This window comes from Carassius carassius, chromosome 33, assembly GCF_963082965.1.
Source record: "Carassius carassius chromosome 33, fCarCar2.1, whole genome shotgun sequence".
In the NCBI taxonomy this organism is placed as follows: domain Eukaryota; kingdom Metazoa; phylum Chordata; class Actinopteri; order Cypriniformes; family Cyprinidae; genus Carassius; species Carassius carassius.
The window spans coordinates 28695431-28711406 of NC_081787.1; the positions used below are offsets into that span (position 1 = coordinate 28695431).

The 15976-nt window shown below is 37.8% G+C and overlaps 1 long non-coding RNA gene across 1 annotated transcript; it reads left to right on the top strand.

Annotated features, from left to right (window-relative positions):
- The first annotated feature begins 435 nt into the window (after nucleotides 1-435).
- On the top strand, nucleotides 436-10958 carry LOC132114357 (uncharacterized). Its single transcript, XR_009425297.1, has 3 exons — nucleotides 436-599; nucleotides 712-807; nucleotides 10331-10958. It is a non-coding gene; the product is annotated as an uncharacterized LOC132114357 (long non-coding RNA).
- Nucleotides 10959-15976: the final 5018 nt, after the last annotated feature.

The window sequence follows — 15976 nt, forward strand, 5'->3', positions numbered from 1 at the left end:
TGAATTCCAAGCTTTTAAAACCGCTTTAAATCTTCAAACTTAACGACATTAAATCTATTTCAAACTTTCTGCTCCAGTTTCTCAAGCCAATGTCAATGGTTGTCTTGTAGTTATCACTACTGTGGTATATATATATATATATTAATTAATTAATTACAATGTATTTTATTTTAGTGTGTACATTAAAAACATTCCTGTAATTTACAGTTATGAGCACAGATTAAGTAAATTATTACACCTACAATTTGTCTAGCTGCTTCAGTTTATTCATGGTCAGATTCCAATTTATCATTGGCGGAATTGAGCGATTCATAAAAATGAACCGCTCAAGATGATTCGCTGAATCAATAGGCGCGTTCGACCTGAAGCAGCTGCACAGAATGATCACTGTATGACATCAAAGTACCGCGAGAGCGATTCGAATGCATTGGATCCGTGTGCTCTCTTATCGCTCTCGCGGTTCTTTGATGTCATACAGCGCTGCTTCAAGTCGAACACGCGCCTATTTTTTTCCTCTGAGAGTTTTCGAGAGAAGCCAGCGGAAACTGGATTTTCCATGTTGGACCACACGTGTCTCAGAAGAAATAGAGTGATACAGAGTAAGTGTGACATTTTATATTGTGCAAGTGGATTGTTGCCAGTGTTAAGTTCATAATAAGCGTTTTGGACATAGACGACTCGCTCATTGTACTTAGTGTTGTTGACTCACAGGTTCAGTCAAGTTGATAAAAGCTGTTCGTTCACCAACTGGACCAAATCGGATTTTTACCTCACCTTTTTACCGTCACTTCAGAGCGCCAGATATAGGTAAGTTTTCACCACAATATTTGAATTAAAAAAGTAACGTTAACTGTTAAATTTAATTGATATGGGTGATAGAAATGACAATTAATATATCTGTGGTTTGAAATGTCACGGTTTTTGTTGTATGTTAAGGGTGGCATTGGGGTTGTCCAATAGGGGGCGGTGACGTACCATGTTTGTGGGCTGTAGCAGTGTTAAAAGCAGAGAAGAACATGCCGTGTGGTGTGTGCTTGTGTGTGTATATTGCTGGCTACAGAGATGAGTCCTAATAAAGAGAGACCATTCTGAAGTTCTGTTGTTTATGAGTTTTCCCTTGGAATCTACGATACAACATATGGCGACGAGGATGAAAGTCAGAACTGTGGAGCAGCAGGTTGCCAAGTTCAACGGGGTGAGCTGAGGAAAGTTAATCACTATCACCTGGAGTACTGACTGAACTGAACTATGGCTGGTATGCTGGGATCCGTTACACCGTTTGACAATAAGTCACAATCATGGGAGGAGTATTGTGAAATATTGAATCATTTTTTCGTGGCAAATGATGTGGAGGAACCAGAGAAAAAACGAGCCATATTGTTGAGCTGTGTCGGAGCTCAGACATATACACTGATGAGGAATTTACTGAGTCCTGAGAAACCGGGATCAAAACGTTTTGAGGATCTGGTGAGTTTGCTGAAAAATCACTTTAATCCAAAGCCCAGTGAAATTGTTCAACGGTGGAAGTTTAATTCACGTAACAGACACTGTGATGAAAGCATAGTAGAATATGTGGCCGAACTGAGGAAGCTGGCACAAGATTGCAATTTTGGAGACACACTCACTGTTATGCTGAGAGACAGATTAGTGTGTGGTGTTAATGATGACAGCATACAACGGAGATTACTGGCTGAGGATGGACTGACGTTTGAGACAGCGCTAAGGAAAGCTCAGGCAATTGAAGCTGCTAATAAGGATATGGCTGATTTGCATAAAGATAAAGGAAGTCGAATGGGTACTACTGTTTTCAAGATGGACACAAGAGAAAAAAGTAAGTCAAGTTTTACAGGACTGTGCTATCGATGTGGTGGAGGTAATCATGGGCCCAAAGACTGTAGATTTGCCAATGAAAAGTGTTATAATTGTGGTAAAATTGGACATGTGAGAAGAGTGTGTAGAATGGAACCACAAGAAAAGGCTGTTGATAAAGACAAGAAATTTTGGAAATGGGGGAGAGGAAATCAATCAAAGAGGGCTAATTATCTTCAAGAAGAGGAGGAAGATCAATCTGAAGACGTTTTCACCATGTATAGTATAGAGACACCACAGCCCCATGTACCCCCCATGACACAGACACTGGTTGTAAATGAATGCCCTGTAAAGTTTGAAATTGACACTGGATGTAGCGTGACTGTCTTATCACAGATGGAGTATGGCAAATTAGAAGCTAAGAAAAACTTGCCTAAACTTAAAACAAGCTCTCTCAGTTTAAAAACATACACCGGACAGTCAGTGCACGTTCTGGGTACCATCAAGGTTAAAGTCAAACACAAAGGGCTTATCAAAGAACTCACAGCAGTGGTGGTAGCAGGATCTGGGCCTAATTTACTGGGAAGATCATGCCTCACAGAGCTGGAACTCAGCTGGGAAAAAGTGACAAAAATTAAAGACAGTTCAGAGTTGTTACAAGATATCCTAAGGAAACATGAAATGGTTTTCAAAGAGGAACTGGGAACATTAAAAGGAGCCACTGCTAAGATTTATGTACCAAGTAATGCAAAGCCTCATTTTTTTAAGTCAAGGTCACTACCTTTTGCTATGAGAGAGAAAGTTGAAGTCGAACTGGATCGTCTGATTAAAGATCATATTATAGAGCCTGTGAAATTTTCAGAGTGGGCAGCACCTGTTGTGCCTGTTTTAAAACCAGATGGGTCAGTAAGACTTTGTGAAGATTACAGAGTAACCATTAACAGAGAGTCGTCACTGGAGCAGTATCCCATTCCTCGGATGGAGGACATGTTTGCAGTTTTAGCTGGAGGTGAAAAATTCAGCAAGTTAGATATGAGTCATGCATATCAACAGATTCTGTTGGATAAGACATCACAGCCGTATGTGACCGTGAATACACATAAAGGGTTGTTCACGTACACCAGATTACCTTTTGGAGTTAGTTCCAGTCCAGCAATCTTCCAGAGGACCATGGAAGGAGTCCTGAAAAATATTCCGAAGGTCACTGTATATCTGGATGATATCTTGCTGACAGGACGAGATGATCAGGAGCATTTGAGGACACTGGATAAAGTGTTGCAGCGGCTGGAGGAGTATGGTTTGAGGTTGAAAAGGGGAAAGTGTAAATTCTTGGAAAAGGAAGTAATTTTCCTGGGACACAAAGTGGATGCCACTGGTATTCATCCAGTTCCCGAAAAAATTCAAGCAGTTCAAGAGGCACCAAGACCAACATCAGTAACAGAGCTGAAAGCCTATTTAGGACTGTTGAATTTTTATAACCGATTTCTGCCAAACCTCTCAACACTGCTGGCTCCATTACACCTGCTTTTGAAGAAGGAAGTCCCCTGGTGTTGGAAAGAGGAACAAGAGGAAGCCTTTAAAAAATCCAAAGAACTACTGCAGTCTAACCGTGTGTTAATCCACTATGATGAGGAAAAAGATCTAGTACTTTCTTGTGATGCCTCAGCATACGGTGTGGGAGCCGTGTTATCTCATCGGATGGCAGATGGAACGGAGAGACCCATTGGGTTTGTATCACGAACACTTACAGTAGCAGAAAAAAACTACTCGCAGCTGGAGAAGGAGGGTTTAGCTGTAGTGTTCGGGGTCAAGAAATTCCATAAATATCTGTATGGCCGTAAGTTTGTGATCTGTACAGACCATAAGCCTTTACTAAGTTTACTGAATGAACTCAAAGCTGTGCCACAGATGGTCTCTCAAAGAATTATGAGATGGGCAGTGATGTTGGGGGCATATGAGTATGTCATGTCTTACAGAGCTGGCAAGGACAATGGAAATGCCGATGCCCTCAGTCGTCTTCCGGTGCCAGAGATTCCAGAGAAAGAATCAAAGGAGGATTATGTTTTAATGCTGGACAGCATTATTAGTCCTTTGACGACATCCGAACAAATCAAGCATTGGACAAGTCGAGATCCTGTCCTTTCTAGAGTCCGTGAGTATGTTCTTAAAGGTTGGCCTAATCACAGTAATCTAAATGAGTTTGCCCCTTATAAACAGAGACAACAAGAGCTTAGTGTTCAAGACGGGTGTGTGCTGTGGGGAGCCCGCATCATCATTCCAGAACAAGGACGTTCGGGGTTGCTGAAACAGCTACATCAATCTCACCCAGGTATGTCGAGGATGAAAGGCCTGGCGCGGAGTTACTTGTGGTGGCCAAATTTAGATGCGGACATTGAGGCCAGAGTAAAAGATTGTACTGTGTGTCAAGAACAGAGAAAAGCCCCTGGGAGTGCACCACTCCATCCATGGGAGTGGCCACGACAGCCATGGAGAAGAGTGCATATGGACTATGCTGGTCCATTCCTGGGGAAGATGTTTTTAATCTTAGTCGATGCCCATTCTAAGTGGATTGAGGCCTATCCCGTAAATTCAGCAACAACAGCGACTACTCTTGAGTGCCTCAGAAAGAGTTTCAGTACCCATGGCATTCCTGAAATGATGGTGTCTGATAATGCTCAATGCTTTGTAAGTGAAGCAAGCAAAGAATTTATGTCTAAGAATGGAATAACACATGTTACTTCAGCCCCGTATCATCCATCATCTAATGGTCTGGCTGAGCGGGCAGTTCAAACTTTTAAGGATCTCATGAAAAAAAGTTCTGGTACCACTGTGGATACCCAGTTGCATAGAGCATTGTTCAGTTATCGTATTACACCCCAGTCTACCACGGGATTGTCGCCTGCCGAAATGATGATGGGGAGGAAATTGCGGTGCACCTTAGACAAAATACACCCCGACTTCACCAGCAAAATTGAATTGAAACAAGTAGTTCAAAAAGAGCAACATGACCAACATGCAAAATCTCGCTATTTTGAAGTAGGAGATATGGTGTATACTAGGAATTTTGGATATGGACCAAAATGGGTGCAGGGAGTAATTCAGGATATCACAGGACCTGTATCCTATAAAGTAGCGATAGGAAGTGCCCAAGTAGTGCAACGTCATGTTGATCAATTATTCAGTCGACAACAAAAAGAGATGCTGACTAAAGACTTTGAAGATGCCTTGTGTGTTCAACCTTATGAGACTGATGTTGTGTCAATGGATGCTGATATTCAAATGCCAGAATCACTCAGTACGTCGACAACATTTGAATCAATTCAAACTGTAGATAACTGGGAGCCTGAGAGTTTGAAATCTGGATGTCAAAGCAATCAACTGCCAGATTTACCCAGTGCTCAAAGAATGCCTGAATTGACTCAAAGCCCAGCTAGACGGGAGCCTGAGAGTGCACTTTCTGGATGTCTACGACGGTCAGTAAGAGAGAGGAAACCACCAGCATATCTTAAAGACTTTGTGACATAAAATGCATAACCACTAGCATATTATAAAGACTTTGTGACATCATTTTTTTTTTTGCATTAAGAAATGTTATGAGTTGAATGATGTAAAAAAAAAAAATAAAAAAAAAATATATATATATATATAAAAAAAAAAAAAAAAAATCACTTTACAGTTGTTCTAAAAGATTTGGTGTCTTGAAGAAAGGATGGATGGCCTCTGAGTTAAGTGGAGGGGAAATGTTGTATGTAAAGGGTGGCATTGGGGTTGTCCAATAGGGGGCGGTGACGTACCATGTTTGTGGGCTGTAGCAGTGTTAAAAGCAGAGAAGAACATGCCGTGTGGTGTGTGCTTGTGTGTGTATATTGCTGGCTACAGAGATGAGTCCTAATAAAGAGAGACCATTCTGAAGTTCTGTTGTTTATGAGTTTTCCCTTGGAATCTACGATACAACAGTTTTCGTTATTAACGTTACTATTCGGAGTTTGGATCCTGGGCGGCGTTGAGCCATTTCATCGCGCTTTTGTTCTTGTTTTAAGAAATCTTAATAATGTGTAGAATTACACACGATGTTGTCACGAATGTACGATTATTGAGTGTATTTATGCACATAGAAGATTCGCTCATTGTACTTTCTCATGTTGACTCACAGGTTCTGTCAAGTTGACTAAAAGCTTGTTCACCAAACTTTTTTTTTTATCCTTCACTTCATCTCAGTTGCAGAGCAGCAGATACAGGTGAGTTTTCACAGCATGTGGGTAACAAAGGAATGATTCAGAGTAAATTCAACCTAGGGTCATTTGCACCAAGACGTCGAGCCAAACACCCGACCCCCCAGAAGTTTTTTTTTCCCTTGGTCGAACATTATTAAAGTCAGAGCTTATTTAGCACGATTAGTGGTGGAAATTATGATTCTTTTTAGAGATTCGTTCATTTTCAGTTTGTTCACCAAAATGATTCGTTCAGAGACCATTTCTTCGTATTACACAAAATAAGCCAGCAGATGGCAAAAGAGTGTATTATGTGTTATGTCTTAAGTCAACGAACGTATTCACTTGTTACAAAAACTGATCTGGCTTTATTAAAATGTGTGTATAATCACATTCAATATATAAAGTCTAATTAAGTTGTTCAGATGAACAAAGCACAAGGTTTTCTTGCCTAATTAGCATTTTAATTGTTTGGTCAGACCGTTTGTATATTATATATTCACATTCATAAATCGGGGATTAAACGTGGAGTTGCTAAATATCAAAACAAGCGTATGTGCACAGTACAGTACTTAACTGCGCTTTGCATTTTTGCGAGATTGACATGCTAAATGGCAGACTTACCCTGTTTAATCTCATTCATTTTGTTCACGAACGAGATAAGCTATACCAGTTCATTTCATTCACGAACGACATGTATCCGTTCATTCAGCTCGTTCACGAACGACATGTGTATCAGTTCAGTCATTTCATTCACGAACGATAAGATCTCCAGATCTAGTTCAGACTCATATGAAACTCGTTCATTAAGGGCGTATTCGTTCACTACATTCAACAAATCACATGCTCTGTCACATCTCATACTCGAAGGCTATTGGCTCGAGGTTGAGTAATTCTTTGACAGGATGAAATGGTTGTTAACTGGTTCACTGAGCTGCGCATGCGCTGCTGTGAAGGGAGGAACTTCACTGAACGAGAAGTACGAGTCAGTGGATTACGTGAACGAGAACGATTTGTTCACCTAAAAGATTCGTTCAAAAAGAACGATTCGTTCACGAACGACACATCACTAAGCACGATCAGCCAGAGGGCTTAGTGCAGGCGCTAATTGACACACTGCATGTTTCAGTGATACCTGTGTGTGTTGTTTGAGAACACAACACTGTTGTTTGAAGTTTAAGGGTCTCCCTGCATTTGAAAGTAAAAAAAGAATATATGAGGCAGTAATTAAAGATAATAATAGAGATGTACAATTAGTTTTTGGCTTCCAATGATGAAAGCAAGATAAACGAGGGAGAATGGTCATTGTGCCGCTGTTGCATTACTTCCAGCACACCTTCCATTCCTTCAGAGTTGTGCTTTTGTTTCTCCCTAAAACCACAAACGTAAAGTGACAGCAGCTAAACTGCACTCAAAATCACTCAAAGAGTTTGCTGTTTGATCTGTGCTTAAATAAAGATTAATCTATATTTAATCTATGCAATATGCAATGTCAGTGTTTGGCCACTGACTGAATGGGCACTTCATGCAGCTCACATAAATTCTCATTCACTTATTCTTGATTTAAACCCTTTCACGCATAGTGGTCACTACAGTGGACAGCTATTAAAAAAGCATTTTCTTGAATTTGCATGGGTTTTTATGGCAAAGTTGCACATCAATCTCTTCATTGGACCCTGGTGCGTCATCCTATAAATTGCAACCAAGTGGCAAGCCTTTGTGTTTCGATTTTTTCCCTCTCCAAACCAAGATGGCCAAGGGTCATGCTCCAGAATATCCACCCATTCCTTCTATCCTAGGAGACTCTTGTAGGTAAAAAAAAATATTGCAGCATAAAGCAATATCTAATGAGTCATATCACAGTAAAATTTTCCAAGTTTTGATTTTAGATTGAGAGAAAACTCTGATTAATCACATGTCCACTGTAGTGGACGTCATGCATGCAATGGCTATATTTCAGCTACAATTCATAATTATAATGTGAATATTGTTTTTGAAATTTAAAACTTAAAAACTTAATATGCATTGACTTTTTCTACTGTAAATAAATGTATTTGTATTATTAGAATGTAATTTTCATTGACATCGGAAAAAAGTCATGTGATTACATAATGTATGACACTTGTAATGCATTACTTTACTTGTTAGATCAAAAAGTAATCTGATTTTATAATGCATGTTATTGTAATGCGTTTTTTTACTAATAACATCAAAAAGTAATCTGATTACATAATGCATGTTACTTGTAATGCGTTTCCTTTCTCATAACATCAAAAAGTAATCTGATTATGTAATGTGCGTTATTGTAATGCGTTTTTTTACTCATAACATCAAAAAGGAATCTGATTACGTAATGCATGTTCCTTGTAATGAGTTTCTTTACTCGTTACATCAAAAAGTAATCGTAATGCACATTACTTGTAGTTAATTACTTGTTAGATCAAAAAGTAATCTGATTAGGTAATGCATGTTACTGTAATGCGTTGCCCCCAACACTGATCATTTCAGATGAGATTGAAAAAACGTATCGCTAGGTTTTCTCAGAGGAGGGCTATGATAGAAATGTGCATGTCCATCTTGAACATAATCATAATTATCAGCTAATAAGGGTAAATCTCCATACTCTGTGCACTGGAGGGAGCATCTGAGTGGTTTCCACAGTTGTACCTTGACAGGCTGTAGAACATTCTGATGGAATCACGTCCTCATGTTCTGATATCATAGATACGCGAAGTGCAACTTGTATGAAGTTGTATGAGGCCATTGCAATATTTTGCATTTATATTTTTTGCATATATTTTATAGTTTTCACATTATTTGATATAATTGCATTGATTAGTTTGTTAAATTCACATACTTTATCAGTTTGACTATTGTCTTATATTTAATACAGTATATCTTCAGTTTAAACCAACCGCATGCTGTCCACTAAAGTGGACATCTGAAGATCTCTTTGAAAAATTTGTAAAAAAATAAAATAAAAATCAATTCTTGTTTTTTCCATGCCCTAAGAGCAATAAAAACACATAGAAAAAAAATCCTGACTGAGGTTATCATAATTCATGCATGAAAGGGTTAAATTGGCAATGCTTAAAAACATGCGCAACGGAGTTTAGTTTAAACACTGATAGCAATGTGTGCTGTTCAAGTCTCACCTGTGATTGTGTGCTGTCAACACCTGGGTGTTGAATCAGTAAAGGACTGGTCATATTAGAGCATACGACACTCACATTTAACAAAGTTTGCAAAGAGCGACGGTTTTGTCCACTTTCTTTTGAGCATGTGGAGAATTTAATAGTTCGACATATTTTTTTTTTAAACCAAGAACTGTTATGCCCCTACTATGTTAACACTGGAATAAGGATGCACCAATTTCACTTTAGTATGATAGTGATGCTTTTATTTGGTGCTTTTTATATTTTGGTGATACTGATTATAGATGCGTGTATTTTCTTTGAAATCATAAGAATGTGAATCATTATTTGGCTTTCCTTCAGTTATTTTATGCTTAATTATGCCTGTTAAAATGTATTGTATTGCTAAATAATTTTATCTTTCAACTAGAGGTGGTCGTGTGATATAGCAAAAATATCACAGCACGGTTATTTCAGGAATATTACGATTAATTTTCATGTTGGTTTTGCAATTTGTTATGTGACTGATCAGTACATCCAAACTCATTTCCCAATATTAAAAATGCAAAATGCAGAATCAAATCATTAATTGTGAATCATAGATTTTAATTGTTCTGAATTTGCAAAAATTACTATTGTTTCAAATCATTTAGCTGTCAATGAAGACAAAAGTACCAAGCAAACTGGATCTCATTCGACAAGTATGTGTACAAATGAATTTGCGTATGAAAACTGCATACTAACATTTTCACAAGCAAATAATCCTTTAACAATAACTTCTATTCTAAAACTTGGGGGCTGAAAACTTTAAAAAGTAAAAAAAAAATTATGCTGTTACTGTCTCATGTAAAAAAAAAAAAAAGAATCTGAAAATGGTAACAATGCGCGTATGTTTAGGTGGTTTTTGATGAAGTGACATCGCCATCTACTGACGTTTTATTTTTATTTATTTTTATTTTTTTATAAAAAGTAGAATATTCATCAGATTACTTGAATAGCTCTAATTGTAAAAATTAGAATGGCATAAACAAACATTTTATTGGCATAGACCGTAAAAAAAAAATACACTACCAAAATGTTAACCGGTATTTACGGCATTTAAAATGTATGTTTAATGTGGTAATGAAAGTTCAAGTCTACCGTTAAATCTTTAATCTTTCTCTCTCTTTTTTTCAGCCGACTGACAATGAGATCAATGTTGTTCAGAGTGTCAAGTTGGGCATCTTGTCAATCAGCGAGGACACCAGACAAGATTGTGCCTTCCCAGACGACTTTGTGAATATGGCTGTGATACTGGAAGGGGAAATTTTCATTGTGTATCTCCAAGACATTCCAAATGCCTTCGTCACATTGTTTGGACTGCTTTACGCTTTAAACATCAACTATCCCAAAGAGCTGCGATACACCTTTGATGTGATCCAGTGGATCTTCATGAACATTGATGGGGAAAGCTGCTCCGCAAAAGTTCATGGACTAAAAACAAACTAATGCGGTGAAGTGCCTGCAACCATTGCTATTTCCTTTTTTTTTTTTTTTTTTTTTTTTTATAAGTTTAATTGATGAATTTGTTAAAGGATCAGCTAAGTTGAGATTAAAGTGGTTTGAAACCAATTCATACGTCTTTTAATGTCTTAATGCTTTTCAGAGTTTCTTTTTGAAAGGAATGTTGTGAACAGGATGTTTCTATATGTATCTATATGGGAATGGCATTTTAAAGTGTTTAGCTTAATTGATGAATTTGTTGAGGCTTGAGAGCATAAATAATTGATAACTTGGTTTATATTAAAATGGCATTTAAGCCAATTCATAAACTATAATGCGTTTAACAATGTTTAAAAATGTTCTTTTGGAACGAAGGATGTTTCTATATTGAATGCTGTGGGGTGATCTTGTTTAATGTTTTATAACAGATTAATCCACAAAACGTGCATTGAGACAGGTGTAAAACACCTTTCAATGAGGTTGTTGTTTTTAGGAGTTTATTGCAATACATTTTGTGTTGAAAATTGTATTTGTGATCGTTAATTTGCCATACATTTGTTTTAATGAAATGTATTTTACAAATTAATGTTCCAAGTAGTAATTCATTATTTGGTACTGCTGCAGGTTTTAAAGTTTCATAACACCACTTTAGTTGGCTGAACTTATTGGGTGTAGTTTAGATAACTAAACTTTAGTTGGCTGAACTTACTGTTTGTAGTTTAGATGACTTAACTTTAGTTGGCTGAACTTAAGTTCTAAGTTTTCTTAACTTAATTAAATCAGTTCATTGTACTTTATAACTTGTCAGGTCAACCTTTCCAAATTTGTCAGGTACACTTTTCCAAATAAGTTATTTTAACTCCAAAAAAAAAAAAAAACAATTAAAAAAGATAACAAAAAATAATGAGTTAAGTCAACAAAAGATTTTTTTACAGTGCTGTGACGCAAAGCTGAATTTTCAGCATCATTCCTCCAGCCTTCAGTGTCACATGTAACATCAGATCAGTGTAACACGATCATTTAGAAATCATTCTAATATTCTGATTTATTATGAGTGTTGGAAACAGTTCTGCTGTCTAATATATTTGATCAATAAAAGGTTAAAAAGAACTGCATTTATTTAAAATAAAAATTCTAATAATATATATTCTAATAATATATTTTCTTTACTATCACTTTTTATTAATTTAACACATCCTTGCTGAATAAAAGTATTGATTTTATAAAAAAAAAGAAAGAAAAAAAGTTTCTGACCCCAAATTACTGACCAGTAGTGTATATTGTTATTACAAAATATTTATATTTTAAAAGCATAGCTTCTTTTTTTTCTTCTTTTTACTTTTTATTCATCAAAGTATCCTAAAAAAGTATCACATGTTCTGAAAAAATATTAAGCAGCAGAACTGTTTCCAACTTTGATAATGAATCATCATATTAGAATGATTTCTAAAGGATCATGTGATAATGATCCTAAAAATTCAGCTTCGCATCACAGAAATAAATGATCATTTAAAGGAGTCATGACCCACAATTTTCACTTTTCCACGAGAATCAATGTATGTTATGATTGCCTAACGATTATACACTGGCCAGGAAGCCGATATTTAAAAGTGAAGCGTTTGTTTACCTCAGGGTTTGTAAAATAGCCCACGAGCACGCGAACTCAAATACGAGATTTTGATTTCTTCCTCGTCTTGACGTCAAGACGAGGCAGGATATACCATATATGGACACCGCAGCAGGAAGCTCGCCCTTCCCCTCTCCCCTCATATTCAGTCGAGAAAGAGTTGCTCTGTGGTTGACTGCCAGAATCAACATGTAAATGTGTTTTCTCTACCAAGAATGGACCTAGCTATCAGAGACCAGTGGATTAAATTCATTTTTAATGACGCGGTTCCTTCAACCCTTCCACTGGTTTATCGTTACGTGTTTGTGCTAAACATTGTACGCCGAAATCCTTCACAAATTTGGGGCAATATCAGGCGAAGTTGGCATCGAATCTCTGGAAAAGCGCCATTCCAACAAAATTGCCGGCAATTGAGACGGTAAGACTGTGTTTTTATTGCTCTACTGTGTGTAACAAACAGCATAACTGCTAATGCGGCTATTGTATGCTATTGCATCTGTCAGTAGACAAATAAACGAAAGACTTGGTGAAGTAATTATGTTCCCTGTAAACGGACTGCAAAAACGGACTTTTGACTGCATTATAATGATTTCTTAATTCAGAATATGATCAAGATTGCGTAGGTTGATGTGTTCGGGGAATTTGCCAGTTAATAGTAACATTTAAAGCCCCTTAAATGAACGAAATGACTCGGAAAAAAGATTGAACAAAAGAGTCAGACACACTATCGTTCAATGAACGCGTCCAGGCACAACTTTGGCCGGAGTATTAGCTTCGAGGTATGGGGAATGGCTGCTAACGTACTTTGCACAAAACAAATGACTGAGATCATCATGAATTCGGTTATTGCTTATTTATTGCCTAACGCTTATGAGGCGCCGTCTAGTTTGTGTGTGTGCTCACGTCTTATATTTGTGTGTGTGCTGTGCTCACGTCTCATATGAGTAACTTTATGTGCGTGAATAGTTCATATACATGTATGTGTGACTAGTACTTAGTATATATGCAAGCGTGTTTCATATGTGTGCGTGAATGAAGTTTGATTTAAGCCCTAAACGGCGCTGGCCGGGAAGCCGGTCGCGTTCATTCACAACTTGCGCCATGATGTCAGTTTGTAATGATATGCTAAAGCGTTACCTGAGGTGTCAACCCCCCCCCTTCCTGCAACCAATCAACACGCCCCTCATTTGCATTATTATAATGACCGTCCACAACAATATCACATCAGATCTCGCGAGACAATAATGCCTTCAGAAATAAGGGTCTGAGGAGCTCTGTGCTTATTTTTTTTCCACTTTTCTTTTTTTAGAAGGGCCTGAAAGACTATAATACAGCAGTAGGTATCCAAGGTAATACGACGTCATGACTCCTTTAAAGCATAATAAATGTAAAAACAATTATTTTAAATTGTAATAATATATCACAATATTAATTTTTTTTCTGTATTTTTGATCAAATCACCTTTATTTATATAGCGCTTTAAACAAAATACATTGCGTCAAAGCAACTGAACAACATTCATTAGGAAAACAGTGTCAATAATGCAGAATGACAGTTAAAGGCAGTTCATCATTGGATTCAGTGATGTCATCTCTGTTCAGTTAAATAGTGTCTGTGCATTTATTTGCAATCAAGTCAACGATATCGCTGTAGATGAAGTGTCCCCAACTAAGCAAGCCAGAGGCGACAGCGGCAAGGAACCGAAACTCCATCGGTGACAGAATGGAGAAAAAAACCTTGGGAGAAACCAGGCTCAGTTGGGGGGCCAGTTCTCCTCTGACCAGACGAAACCAGTAGTTCAATTCCAGGCTGCAGCAAAGTCAGATTGTGCAGAAGAATCATCTGTTTCCTGTAGTCTTGTCCTGGTGCTCCTCTGAGACAAGGTCTTTACAGGGGATCTGTATCTGGGGCTCTAGTTGTCCTGGTCTCCGCTGTCTTTCAGGGATGTAGAGGTCCTTTCTAGGTGCTGATCCAGCATCTGGTCTGGATACGTCCTGGATCCGGGTGACTGCAGTGACCCTCTGATCTGGACACAGACTGGATCTGGTGGCCACGGTGACCTCGGAACAAGAGAGAAACAGACAAATATTAGCGTAGATGCCATTCTTCTAATGATGTAGCAAGTACATAGGGTGTTATGGGGAGTGTTTCCGGTTCTGGTTTACCTAATTAATGCAGCCTAAAAATCCTTCAACGGATTTGGATATTAAAAGCATATTAGTATGTTATGTGTATGCCAGGTTAAAGGTCTCCAGGTTGGGTCTTTTATCTAGACTTAAACTGCAAGAGTGTGTCTGCCTCCCGAACAATGTTAGGTAGGTTATTCCAGAGTTTAGGCGCCAAATAGGAAAAGGATCTGCCACCCGCAGTTGATTTTGATATTCTAGGTATTATCAAATTGCCTGAGTTTTGAGAACGTAGCGGACGTAGAGGATTATAATGTAAAAGGAGCTCATTCTAATACTGAGGTGCTAAACCATTCAGGGCTTTATAAGTAATAAGCAATATTTTAAAATCTATGCGATGCTTGATAGGGAGCCAGTGCAGTGTTGACAGGACCGGGCTAATATGGTCATACTTCCTGGTTCTAGTAAGAACTCTTGCTGCTGCATTTTGGACTAGCTGTAGTTTGTTTACTAAGCGTGCAGAACAACCACCCAATAAAGCATTACAATAATCTAACCTTGAGGTCATAAATGCATGGATTAACATTTGTGCATTTTACATTGAGAGCATAGGCCGTTATTTAGATTTTTGAGTATTTTTGAGATGGAAAAATGCAGTTTTACAAATGCTAGAAACGTGGCTTTCTAAGGAAAGATTGCGATCAAATAGCACACCTAGGTTCCTAACTGATGACGAAGAATTGACAGAGCAACCATCAAGTCTTAGACAGTGTTCTAGGTTATTACAAGCAGAGTTTTTAGGTCCTATAATTAACACCTCTGTTTTTTCAGAATTTAGCAGTAAGAAATTACTCGTCATCCAGTTTTTTTATATCGACTATGCAATCCATTAGTTTTTCAAATTGGTGTGTTTCACCGGGCTGCGAAGAAATATAGAGCTGAGTATCATCAGCATAACAGTGAAAGCTAACACCATGTTTCCTGATGATATCTCCCAAGGGTAACATATAAAGCGTGAAGAGTAGCGGCCCTAGTACTGAGCCTTGAGGTACTCCATACTGCACTTGTGATCGATAGGATACATCTTCATTCACTGCTACGAACTGATGGCGGTCATATAAGTACGATTTAAACCATGCTAATGCACTTCCACTGATGCCAACAAAGTGTTCAAGTCTATGCAAAAGAATGTTGTGGTCAATTGTGTCAAACGCAGCACTAAGATCCAATAAAACTAATAGAGAGATACACCCACGATCAGATGATAAGAGCAGATCATTTGTAACTCTAAGGAGAGCAGTCTCAGTACTATGATACGGTCTAAATCCTGACTGGAAATCCTCACATATACCATTTTTCTCTAAGAAGGAATATAATTGTGAGGATACCACCTTTTCTAGTATCTTGGACAAATAATTGGCCTGCAAATAAATGCAGGCTTGATGAGCAGAAGAAACTTCTTTTCAAAAACATTAAAAATAGTAATGTTTCCAAACTTTTGGTCTGTACTGTATACAATATATATATATATATAATAAAAATTAGATTTTGCTCCATATTGACATGATAGCATCACACAGTTGCTGC